Raw genomic sequence first — 13,227 nt, forward strand, 5'->3', positions numbered from 1 at the left:
CTTCCTTGTATGTGTATGGATATTATCCTGTCACTCACAGTATTGTACTTCAAGATGGATCTAGCAATGGCTTTCTTAACTATGAAAGCAACTCCATTTTTCCTCACCTTTTCATCTCCAGAGTAATATATAAGTTACTTTGAGAACTAAGGTGTGCCTGATTCAGAGCCATGGTCTTTTCAACCATTTGCTAAGCTGCTGAGAGCTGGAAAATAACAAATGATGACAAAAGAATTTATGCTTTTAAACTGTGGTGTTGGAGGAAAATATGAATATCCTGTGGACTGCCAAAAGAAAAACAAGTATATTTTGGAGAAGGTGTAGCCAGAGTGCTCCATGGAGTCAAGGACAGTGAAGCCTTGTCTTACATACTTTGAGATGTTGCTGCTGTTGTGAGTCAGAACTAGTCCATGACTGACTCTCCAATGGCTTTTCAGGGGCAATAAATAGCACAGAGGATTGTCCATGATTGTCCATCTTTCTCCCTCAGAACAGGTAGCAGATTTGAGCGGTCCTTTAGGAATGCAGCACAGTTTCTTACCACTAGGCTATCAGAACTTTCTTGGGCATATTTCTAGGGGACTTTCTTGGGCATATTTCTAGGAGAGGCTATTCCTTGGAAAAGGAATTCATGTTTCAAAAGGTGGAGGGACAGTGAAAAAGAGAAAGGCACACAACCAGGTAGATTGACACAGTGACTGTGGCAATGAGTTTGTGTGTGAGAGACATTGTAAGGATGATATAGGGTAGGACAAGGTTCAGATCTGTTGTCCATAGGGTTGCTATGAGACATAGTCAACTCAATAGCATCTAGCAATAACAGTAACAACATGATGAGTAGTAAAGTATGAGTTTACACATTCAAAGCTATTATATATGATATATTGTTGTTGTTAAGTGCTGTCAAGTTGACTACAATTCATTGTTTATCCAAAACAACAACAGGTCAAAATTTTGCCCTATCCTGTGCCATCGATTCCACTGTGGTCATGTCAACTGTTGCAATCACTGTGTCAATCTGTCTCATTGAAGGCCTTTCTCTCTTCACTGGCACTCTGTTTTGCCTAACACAGTGTTTTTCTAACAGACCAATGTTTTCTGAAAATATGCCTAAAGCATGTGAAATGAAATTTCATCATCTTTGCCTCTGAAGAGCATCATCATTGCACTTCATCCAAGACAGATTTGTTTATTGAAGTCCTTGGTATATTCATTGTGTAATCCATTGAAGTATATTCATCGAAGTAATTAATTGCATATTTTCATTGTGTATTCATTGAAGAAGTCCTTGGTATATTCATTATGTAATCTGTTACTGTTAATCTTTGCCAACATGGTATAATCTTTGCCAACAACATGATGCAAAGGTTTTGATTCTTCTTTGGTCTCCCTTATTTATTGTCCAATAAATGTATATGAACCTCAAAACTCTACTCATTGCTGTCTAGTTGGAACAAATGCATAGCTGACCCTCTAATAAGCTTTTAAGACTGTGACATAGGAGGAGTTTGCTCATCTTTTTCCCTCGGAGCTGTTGATAGATTCAACCCCCCAGGGGGGTGTGGCCTATGGATTAGCAGTGCAACTCCCTAGGACTATGCCAACAGAGCTGAACATACCCTAACTTGGGACAGGCACACTTTAGTCCTTGAACTGCCATTCTTGCTCTTTAGAAACTTGAAGAGGTCCTCGATAGAAGATTTGTGACATGCAAAATATCTTACTTTCTTGACTGCTTCTACCATTGATGTTTATTGTGGAGCCAAGTACAAAGAATTACTTGGCAACTTCAGTTTTTTTCTGCATTTACCATGATATTAAAGAGCTCTGGTAGCCTAGTGGTAAGGTTGTGGTGTCAACCCAAAATTTGGATTCAAACCCACTAACTGCTTGCTGAGAGGAGGATGAGAAATCATCCATACAACTTACAGGCTCTGAAAACCCGCTAAAGGATCAGTTATTAATGGATTTCAATTTGCAGCACATAACAAAAGCAACAATCATATTTCCCATTAGTCTTGTTGTAAGATTATTCAATATGGATTACATCTCAATTTCACAAAAGTAAATATTCTCCCAACTGGGCCAGTAAACAATATTATAATAGATGAGGGGAAGATCACAGTAAGTGTGTTGTCAGAAGTGTATATCACTTTAAGCCTATTGTCTTAATACAATAAATACTGTATCACAAAATAAACAGTTCATCAATGGCTAGGAACGATATTTGGAACAATAAAGTAAGATACAAATCTTTATTTTGTCCTATTAGAAGCTTATAAGAACTCAATGCTAGTTCTTTCTTAGGAGAACTCCCACCTTCTGGGACCCTGGGATACAACATCCTGCTGTACTGCTCACCAGTCTCTGCCACAGTGGACTGCCTCACCCACAGCTGTGTGAGTCATACCCTTGATGGGTTAGAGCATCTGTGTGACCTTCTAGTGAACCAAAGAACCCAAGGGACATAAAAGAGCTAGATGAAGGAGGAAGAGTTGATCTGGAAACTGTGCAGTTCTACAGTAGAACCTCTCTAGAGGATCTAAGGATGATAGAAGAAGAATCAATGCCTTTGAGTTATGGTACGGGAGAAGAGTGTTGAACATACATGGATGGCCAAGAAAACAAAGAAGTCTCTCCTGGAGGGGGGTGAAACTAAGCTGATCCTTGGAGGCAAGGATGTTGAAGCTTTATCTCACATACTTTGGACATGTTGCTAGGAGGGACCAATCTTTGGAGAAGGACATCATTCTTGGAAGGTTGGAGGGACAGCACAAGACAGGAAGACCTGGAAGGGATGGATTGACTCAGTTACTGGGGTAACGGGTATAGGTGTGTTGGAGGCAATAAAATTGGCTCAAGATAGAACAGGGTTCAGAGCGGTTATACATAAAATTGATATGAGTCGCAAATGATGTGATGGTGCATAACAACAACAAAAGCAGATCAAACATTTAGGACACTATTAACTTCCCTCTTTTTGTAACGGATCTGCTACTAATTTTAGCAGAATGGATTACAAACTCACTAATTTTGAGAGTCATAAAATTCCTTTAAATATTTTTAAAGTGAATTTATATTACAAAGGGAAAATATCAGAGGAACGTATTTGAATGCTGTCATTTCAGACTTGTGCTTATCCATTTAGCTATACTATTATTATTTTTAAAATAATGCCTAAAATTTAATAAAATGAACACTATCATTAACTATATAGAGATAGAATACTGACATTGGAAATTATTGGTTGAATTCCACCTAGAGATGATAATTATAGACTTTTTATTGCTTAGTTTCTCTCTCTGCATTTTTAGCATGTAAATGACATTCATATTTATTATCGTCAGCTATTTCTAAAATTTAACCACTGGTTTGAACATTAATTATTATTATATTTGTAGGAAAGTGACGGAACCTACAAAATTACAGGTTTTCCATAAATAAATGTAATAATTACCATAGGAAAACATATTTTCCATGAGGATGAATAGACTTCAAGAATGACACTTATTTACATATGAAAAATAGCTGATTAGGCATTTTAGATTTTATTCTTAACAAAGCTTTCAGTGGATTCAACAAGGGCTTCTTGTATACTAAATAATTATTAAACAAAAATAGGAAATATAAGTCAACTAGGTAGGAAATAAAATGTGGTAAATTATTTTGAGCAGTACCACTTGCGTGGGTGAAGTTTTTACACTAGAGATTTATCAAGGAGCATCTTTGAGAATGAGATTTATGTCTTCCTTTGAATTATTTAGTTAATATTCACTTCACTGTCCACAATCTGGATGAGTAAAATGATATTTAGCACATCTTGTTGTTGATTGCCTTTGAGTCGTGCACAAGTCAGCAACCCTTCGAACAAAAGGCCTGCAGCCCCTCTACAACCATGGACATTTATCAAAGTTCATAGAGTCTCTGGAGGCATGTTCTTTAGGAAGTGTATGCTACTCCTGCTTCTAAAATTCCAAAGGCATGCAGTTCAGGGCCATCAGCTGCTTCACGGGAGAAGGGTGGGCAATCTTCTCCAGTGTGATTAACTGCCTCTGAAAACCCACCGTGAGGGTCAGCTATGGGTCAGTTCCAACTTGATGGTACACAACAACAACAATTTAGTACATACTAATTTTCAAAGCTAATTTTCAGAATATTTTATGTTTTCAGATTACTGAAGTGCATGCATGCTGACTTTGATATTTTCAAGTTTCTTTTTTACTTGCTGTTTTTCTCCTCATAGTTTTAATTGGTTTTAAGGTCATATAGATTGGGAATAAGATCACAAAATTGTGGATTTATTAAAGTGTCAGTAAAAAAAGAAGAGAAAATGTAAACCTCATACTACAGAGCAAGTACATAAAAAAAGAAAAGGCAGGAATACAAGCTGGGTCTAAGAGACCGTGACACTAGGGATGTCATTGCTGATGTCAGATGTGTCTTGGTTGAATGTAAAGAGTACCAGATGGATGTCTGTTTGTGTTTTACTGACAAGGCAAAGGCATTTAACTTTTGGATCATAACAAATTATGGCTAATATTCAGAAAAATGAGAATGCCAGGGCACTTGATTGTGCTCAGACGAAATTCATACCTTCATCAGGAATATGAAGTAGGAACAAAGCAAGGGAACACTGCATGGTTCAAAATCAAGAAAAAACATCATCCGGGACGTATCCTACCTCCATATCTTTTCAATCTGTATGTGGAATAGATAATTTGGATTTTATGATGAATATATAGCATGAGGATTGAAGGAGGAATCATCAACAACTTTTGTTATGCAGATGACACAATCTTGTTCACTGAAACTGAGAAGTACTTGAAATATTTGCTGCAGAAGTCCAAGGGCTGCAGTCTTCAATATGGATTGCATCTCAAGATCATGAAAATAAAGATTCTCACCACTGAGACAATTGGCAGCATCATAATAGATGAAGAGATTTAGTTTGTTAATAACTTCAGCTTGCTTGGTTCCACAATCAACACTCTAGTAGCCAAGAAATCAAAAGATGAGTTGCTTTAGAAAAGTCTGCTGCCAGATACCTCTCTAAAGTGCTAAAGAACAACAATATCAGTCTAGAGACTAAGGATCCAGGGTCCAGGTCATAGTCTTCTCAATTGCTTGCTACACACCAATGACTAAAGATGACAGAAGACTAACTGATGACTTTGAATTGTAGTGTTGGAAAAGGGTATTGAAAATGTCATGGATTAACATCAGAAAAAATAGGTTTATTCCGGAGAAGGTGAAACCAGTTTCCTCCTTGGAGGCAAGGATTTTGAACTCTGTCTCACATACTTTGGACATGTTGCCAGGAGGAACAGTCCTTGAAGGAACATGGTTGGAAGGGAAGAGGATCAGCATAATAGAAAAAGACCGTGAGTGAGATGGATTGACACAGTGACTGTTTTTATGGGGGTAGTTGGGTCAGAGCCAATGAGATTGGCTCAGAATAGGGCAGGGTTCACGGCTATTGCTCATAGGGTCACTTTAGTCATAGTCAACTCCAGGGCACAAACAAAAAAATACATCCAACCTCTTTTGATCCATTATGACACTCTAGCAATCTTATTGGTAGAGATTATAATATAATATTGCACACAAGCAAAATCCTGCTGAAGGTAATCCAGAAACAACTTGAACAATCCATTGACAGAGAACTACCAGAAATACACACCAGGTTTAGAAGAGATTGTGGCATGAGATGGATCTTGGCAAAAAGCAAAAGAGTACCAGAGGGATATATATCTGTCTTTCATTGACTTTGCAAAGGCATTTGACAGTGTGAATCACAACAAACTGTGGCTAACACTGATGAGAATGGGATCCCCAGAACACCTGAGCGTGCTTATGAGAAACCTATACTTGGACCAAGAAGCAGTCCTTAAAAAAGAGTAAGGAAACATTTCATGGTTCAAAATCATGAAAGGAGTGCATAATTGATGCATCAACTCTCCATACCTTTTTAATTTATATGCAGAAGAGATAATTCAGCAATGGCTTTATGAGGAGGAACATGGCATCAAGATGGAGGAAGATTTGTCTGCATAACCCACACTATGCAGACGATACAACCTTGCTTGCTTAAACTGAGGAGGACCTGAAGCACTTAATCTGAAAGGTCAAGGACTATAGTCTTCAATATGGCCTGGAGCTCAATATCAAGAAGACAAAGATTCTCACTGAGCTAATTGGCAGCACCACAGTGGAGAAGAGATTCAGGTTGTTATCAAGTACTCCACAATCAACACACCTAAACTAGCAGTCAGGAAATCAAAAGACAAATTGCACTGGGAACATGTGGTATTAGGGACCTCTCCAGAGTAGTGAAAAACACCTATGTCAGTCTAGAGATTACGATGTGCCTAATCCAGGTCATGTTCTTCGCAATTACTTCCTATGTATCAGAGCACTGGACAATGACTAAGGATGACAGACAGAAGAAGAATTGATACCTTCGTGTTGTGGTATTGGAGAAGTCTTGAACATACCATGGACCGCTAAGAAAACAAACTGAAGTCTTTTTTCAAGAGGGTGAAACCAAGTTTCTCCTTAAAGGCTAGGATTTTGAAGCTCTGTCTCACATATTTTGGGCACAGGGTCAGGAGCAACTGGTCTTTGGAGAAGGACGTCATTCTCAGAAGGGTGGAGGGACAAGCACAGGAGAGGAATACCCTGGATGAGATAGATTGATAGTGTCTGGGGCAATGGGGGTTGGTGTGTCAGAAGCAGTGAGACTGGCTCAGGATATGACAGGCCTCAGAGATGCTGTCCATAGGGTCACAATAAGTCACAGGCTAATCGAAGACACATAAGAACAACATAGTTTTGTATAACTAGAGTCTCACATCTTTCTCCTATAGAGCTGCTGGTGGGTCCCACCCAACAACTTTTGGTTAGCAATTAAATGCTTTAATAATCATGCCACCACCACTTCTCAGTAACTTGGCTGTATTTCCTTAGTACTCATGCTTCATTATAGTTCATTCTCATATGTGCCAATGGTGTTCTAAAGAGCAATCCATAACTTTTTTTACTATAAGCTTTACTGGCCTGTATTCATGTGTGTGTATATGTGTGTTACAGAATCAGAAGTGTCAGTGTCTAGGGATTTGGAGAATAAATATCCCAGTGTTGTCACTCCTTGAAGAGGTAACTCTGAGTGTGTCCTGGCTTTCCACTAAAATGGAGCCTCAGTTACCCACACAGTAACAAGCTGAATAATGCAGTCTTTATTGTTTTCCTTCTCTCTTCCTTTTTTCCTTCCCAGTTTGCCCACTTTTGTTCAGGTACTTCCGAAAATCATCTCCCCAATATATTACCAATTGCTGTTTTAAATTATTCCAGTCATGGTGACCTCATTTGTTTTAGAGTAGAACGCTGCAGTGGCTCATTTTTCAGAAGCATATCATCATTATCCTAATGCATCTTCCAAGACATTTCTAGGTTGATGTGAATCCACAACCTTTTCGTTGGCAGCATGTTAACTTTTTGCATCACCCAAGCCAACCATCTACTGCCAAACTCATATAAATTCTGTAGGACAGAGTAGAACTGCCTCATATGGTTTTCCTGAGGTTGTAAATCTTTACCAGAGCAGATTGCTACATATTCCTCTCAGAGAGAAGATGGTGGTTTAGGATTACTAATTTTTGGCTACAAATCTAATCCCTAAATCATAATGGCACATGATTTCCTTTGCACCATCCAAGAATGGTCCAAATAAATTACTTATCAAGTCCATATTCTAGTGTTCCTTTAAGGAAATCCAACCTCAAACACTAGTGGATACTTAGCTATTTTAGTGATTTTGAACGGTGTCACATAAATAAATGAAAGCACTTTGAGAAATGAAATAATTTTACTTTTCACACTAAGGTAAACTCCACTTTGAGGAAGAAGATCTTCGCTCAGTTTGATTGATTCAACCCGAGGAACTCAACTTCTGGCACTATATCAGACAATGTTTTATGGTCCTACATCATTTTCTTGAGCTAATTATTTTAGAAGTAAATTGTTGATTCTTGTTCCTACTCTATCTTAGTAAGAAATCTCCACTGAATCCATCCATGATCAATGATTCTGTTGTTATTTGAAATGCCAGTGACAGAGTTTCCAGCATTATAGCAATACACAGGCCAACACAGTACAACTGTTAGATGTTAGAAGGATGAAGATCTACTATGCTAGGAATGATTTTACATTCATTCTCAAAAAGACCAATTTAAGACCCATCCTGAAATACAGTGTTGTGACTAGAAAATAACTATATTTATGTAATATGAATAATTATGAATAATATACTCCTCTTCAAATTTTCACACCACTTGTTAAAGCCAAAGCCAAATATCTTGAGAATTTCTATCAACTTAATGGAATTATTAAAAAAGCAACCAGGTTACATTGATAACTAGCAGTGGAGGAATGTAAAAGATGGAAACAAAGAAGAGTTGGTGGTTAGAAAATACGGCGTTGTTGTTGTTATGTGCCGTCGAGCCATTTGCAACTCAGCGACCCTATGTACAACAGCCCTAAACCCTGCTCTATCCTGTGCCAATCGCATTGCCTCTGACACACCCATCCCGATTACCCGAGTAACTGAATCAATCCACCTCATAGAGGGTCTTCCCCTCCTGTGCTGTCCCTCTACTCTACCCAGCATGTCCCTCTCTAAAGACCTGTTCTCCTTACAACATGCCCAAAGCAAGTCAGACGAAGCCCCAGAATCCCTGCCTCCAGGGAGTAGCCTGGTTTAACTCTCTCTAGGATGAATCGGTTTGTTTTCTTGGCAGTCCATGGTACATTCAATACTCTTCTCCAGCACCACAGCTCAAAGGCGTCAATTCTCCTACTATCCTCCCTAGTCATCGTCCAACTCTCTGATGCATAGCAAGTGATTGCAAAAACCATGGCCTGTATCAGGCGCACCTTAGTCTCCAGAGAGACACTGTTGCTCTTGAGTACTTTAGAGAGGCCCCTAACCATAGACTTTCCCATCACAATACGTTTTTTGATTTCCTGGATGCTGGTGCTGAGAGTGTTGACCGTGGAGCCAAGCAAACTGAAGCTGTGAACAATCTCAATCTCTTCGCCATCCATCCTGATACTACCGATTGGTCCAGTGGTGAGAATCTTTGTTTTCTTGACATGAGCCTTAGTCCATACTGAAGGCTGCAGTCCTTGACCCTGTGCAGTAAGTGCATGAGGTCCTCCTCAGTTTCAGTGAGCAGGGTTGTGTCATCTGTATAATACAGATTGTTGATAGATCATCCACCAATCCTAACGCCACGCTTCTCCTCATAGAGCCTAGCCTCTCAGACAATGTGCTCTGCATACAGGTTGAAAAGGTATAGAGATAGGACACATCCCTGGCGTACACCCTTCCCAATTTTGAACCAGGCAGTGTTGCCCTATCAGAGATCACATGGTAAAACTTTGTAGAAACAATAAATAATCACAAATATATGCTATACCTGTATTTATTCTCAAGAATAAATTTGATGCATTGAACATTAGTGACAAAGACCAGATAGGTTATGAGGTGATTTCAGGTAATATCTTTCTGAAAATAATGAGAAAAAAAATTACATATCTTTATTGACAGGAAACTTCCAGAAATACAAGCTAGATCTAGAAGAATTAGAGATGTCATTGCTGACATCAGATAAATTTTGGATGAAAGCAGAGCACACCAGAAACTTTTGCATGTATCTTTACACATATTAGAACAATTTACCCATGAAATCTGTGTTTATCTGTGTTTCATTGACTATGCAAAGGGATTTATCTGTGTAGATTGTAATCAATTATAAATAGCATTGTGAAGAATCAGAATCATGGAACACTTAATTGTGGTTATGAAGCATGTATACATCTACCCAGAACAGTCATTTCAATAGAACAATTGCTTAGTTTAAAATCAGGACAAATTCATGTTAGGGTCGTATTCTTTCATCATACTTATTCAGCTTGAATACTGAGCACATAATCTGAGAAAGTTAGTTACATGAAGAATATGGCATCAAAATTTCAGGAGGACTCCTTAACAATCTGCAACATGCAGGAGAAACAACTTTACTTGCAGAAAATTAAGACTTGAAATAAAAGGAGTTTATATGGACTATAGAAGCAGAAGTTCTCACAGTAAGCAATATCATAATACTAGGAGAAAAAAATTGAAGCTGACATAGACTTAATTTTGCTTAGAGCCACAATCAACAACTATGGAAGCATTAGTCAAGATACTACAATATATTGTTCTGGGCAAATCTGTTGCTAAAGACCTTTTTTTAAAAAAAAAATATTGGTTTATTTACAGAGTTCAAATACATTGTTTTTCACACCAGATGTTTCCCATTTCCTTTATCCACCCCTTGCTCCACCCATCAAATTGTACCACCCTATGGTTAACCACACTTCCACCCCCCCCTCCGCACCCATCCTCACCCCTCTGCTCCCACCCTTCCCACCCTTGGATCTTCATACGTGGTCTTATTACACTTTTTGTCCTTATGGGATTTAGTTCATTTAGCATAGTGCTCTCCAGAACCTCCCAAGTTAGGTAGTAACTTACAAAGTCTTTGCTCCTGCGTGCTGTGTAGTATTCCATCATGTGAATGTACCATAATTTCTTAATCTATTCGATTGTGGTTGGACATTTGGGTTGTTTCCATGTTCTCGAGACAGTGAATAATGCCGCTATGAACATTGGTGAACACATCTCTGTGCCTCAGTTCCTATTCTCTTGGGGTATTCCAAGCAGTGCAATAAATGGCTGGATCATATGGAATTTTTAGGTTCAGCTTTTTGAGGAAGTGCCAAACTGCCTTCCTGAGTGGTTGATTTTATAGTCCCACCAACAATTTATAAGACCCCCTATCTCACCTCATCCTCTCCAACATTTATTACTTGCTGTCCTGTTAAAGTTTGCCACTGCTACTGGAGTGAAATTATATCTGATTGTGGTTTTGATTGGCATCTCCCTTTTTTCCAGTGATTTGGAGCATTTCTTCATATATCTGTTGGCCATCTAAATATCTTCCTCTGTGAAAAGTCTTTTCATGTCTTTTGCCCATTTTGTAATTGTGTTATCAGTCTTTTTCTTGTGGAAGCCCTGTAGGCTTCAGTAACTTTTTGATATGAGACCCTTGTCTGAAATAGCATTGACAAATGTCTGCGATTGACCTTTTGAAATTGAAAAGCAGCAAGGATGTGACTTTGAGCCACCTGAACTAAGAGGTTGTATTTTCAATTGCCTTTCATGCAAGTGAAAGTTTTCTAACTAATAGGAAAAGAACAAAGAAGAATTAATTCCTTTTGACTATGTTGTTGGCAAAATATATTGAATATATCATGGGCTACCAGAAGAATTAACAAATCTATCTTTGAAGAAGTGTAGCCAGGATGCTTTTTGGAGATAAGAATGGTGAGACATTGCCTTTCACACTGTGGAAATGTTATCAAGAGGAACAAATCCCTGAAGAAGAGTATCATGCAGGTAAAGTTGAGGAAAGGAGCCTCAAAGTGACATCATGGTTTCAACAACTGGGTTATGGTATAGAAGTGATTGTAAAGATGGAACAGGACTTTGGATTTCCATTCACTCATTGTTGCATTTCTTTTTTTTACACATTGAGTTGCTATGAGTCAGACCAGCTTAATAGAACCTAGCAACCACAGCAACAACCTAAAGCGTAGGAATTCATGATGACAAGTAACATGTTAATATAAACAGGTAAAATCTGCAGACATCAACTGTAAAGTTTAATAATAATAATAGTTGTAGAAGTTACTACCATTTTATCAAATACTTGTTGTGTAATTATATACCCCAAATCATCACACTTGGTAGTAGAGGGTCTATGAAAAAGAGGGAGACCATCAACTGAGTGATTCAACACAGTGACTATAATAATGGACTAAAATACTTAAGAGCGGTGAAGTTGGTATTGTTTCATGGTAAATAAAATAAAAATTTTGTTTGTAAAATATGATTGTGACAATGGACAATAGTAACCCTTAAAAAAAGAATTCTTTAAAATTATATATCGATTTTGTGGTATGCCAAACGAGTTACTCACTACCTGCAAACTTACTTTTCCTATGAAAAAAGGTTGACTCCAGTTGGTTGAAATAATGCAATGCTTCATTCTGAGTTGGAAAGTTGCTGTGAGTCAGAATCAACCTGAAGGTATCCAACAATACAACCAGTCTAAATATTCTTAAATATTAACGTAACATCCTCCAATCCTTATTTTTCTAGTAGTTGTATTATTATCTCTAATTGATGGAGGAACTGATGCTTAAAAATTTTATGTTAATTTATTAAGGTCACAATAACTAGTAGCAAGAATTTCAGATATTCCTTTTTTTATTACTTCTTTTTTTAAAAAAATTAATTTCAATGAACATTTACAGAGATTTCGGATTTCCATTCATTCATTGCTGCACTTTTCTCCCAGCCCACCCCACCCCCACCTCCACCCCCATTTCACTCTCCTTGAAAAGCAAAAGAAAAAATTCCTTTTTTGGTATATAATCCCCCGCACTCCCCCACCCCCACCCCGAGTATACACCACTCTGCAACCCTTATTTTGGACTTTTATGATAATTATAATGCCCTAAAATATATTGCTCAAGATATTCCTTTTAATTAATACTCAACAGAATTTATCTAAAATTACAAATTTTTTTAGAAAAGGTCAAATCCCTTTGGGGAATAGAAATTGTCTCCACTGGTTTGGAAGCAAGAGTGGCATCCATGTCCTAAATAACATGCTTCTGGAAATCCTATGAACTTTGATAACTGTCCATAGTTGTAGAGGGGCTTCAGGCCTTTTGTTCATAGGGTCGCTCTAAGTTGTGCTCGACTTAAAAGCAATCAACAACATGGTATTTCTTATAACTTGAATTTCATTCTGATATTTTGTTTTTTTGAACCTTAATTTACATAGTTTATGTTACTGAAAGTTTTAAAAAATAGAAGTAAATTATTTTGCTTTCAAAATGGTATTTTACCAAGGACAAAATAATAATTAAAAAAAATTGTCCAGAAAGACAGATGAAACTTGGAACATCAAAAACAATTGAGTCATTCGCCACCTGCAAAATTACTTTTCCTGTGAAAAAAAAGTAGAGTCCAAACAGTTGAAGTAATTGAAGAATAAATCATTCAGAGAAAGATATTCTCCCTAATTTGTTTTAAAATGAAGATATTTTAATTTT

The sequence above is a fragment of the Elephantulus edwardii genome, unplaced genomic scaffold (genome assembly GCF_000299155.1).
Source record: "Elephantulus edwardii isolate Elephantulus edwardi_28Jun2011 unplaced genomic scaffold, EleEdw1.0 scaffold00078, whole genome shotgun sequence".
NCBI lineage: Eukaryota > Metazoa > Chordata > Mammalia > Macroscelidea > Macroscelididae > Elephantulus > Elephantulus edwardii.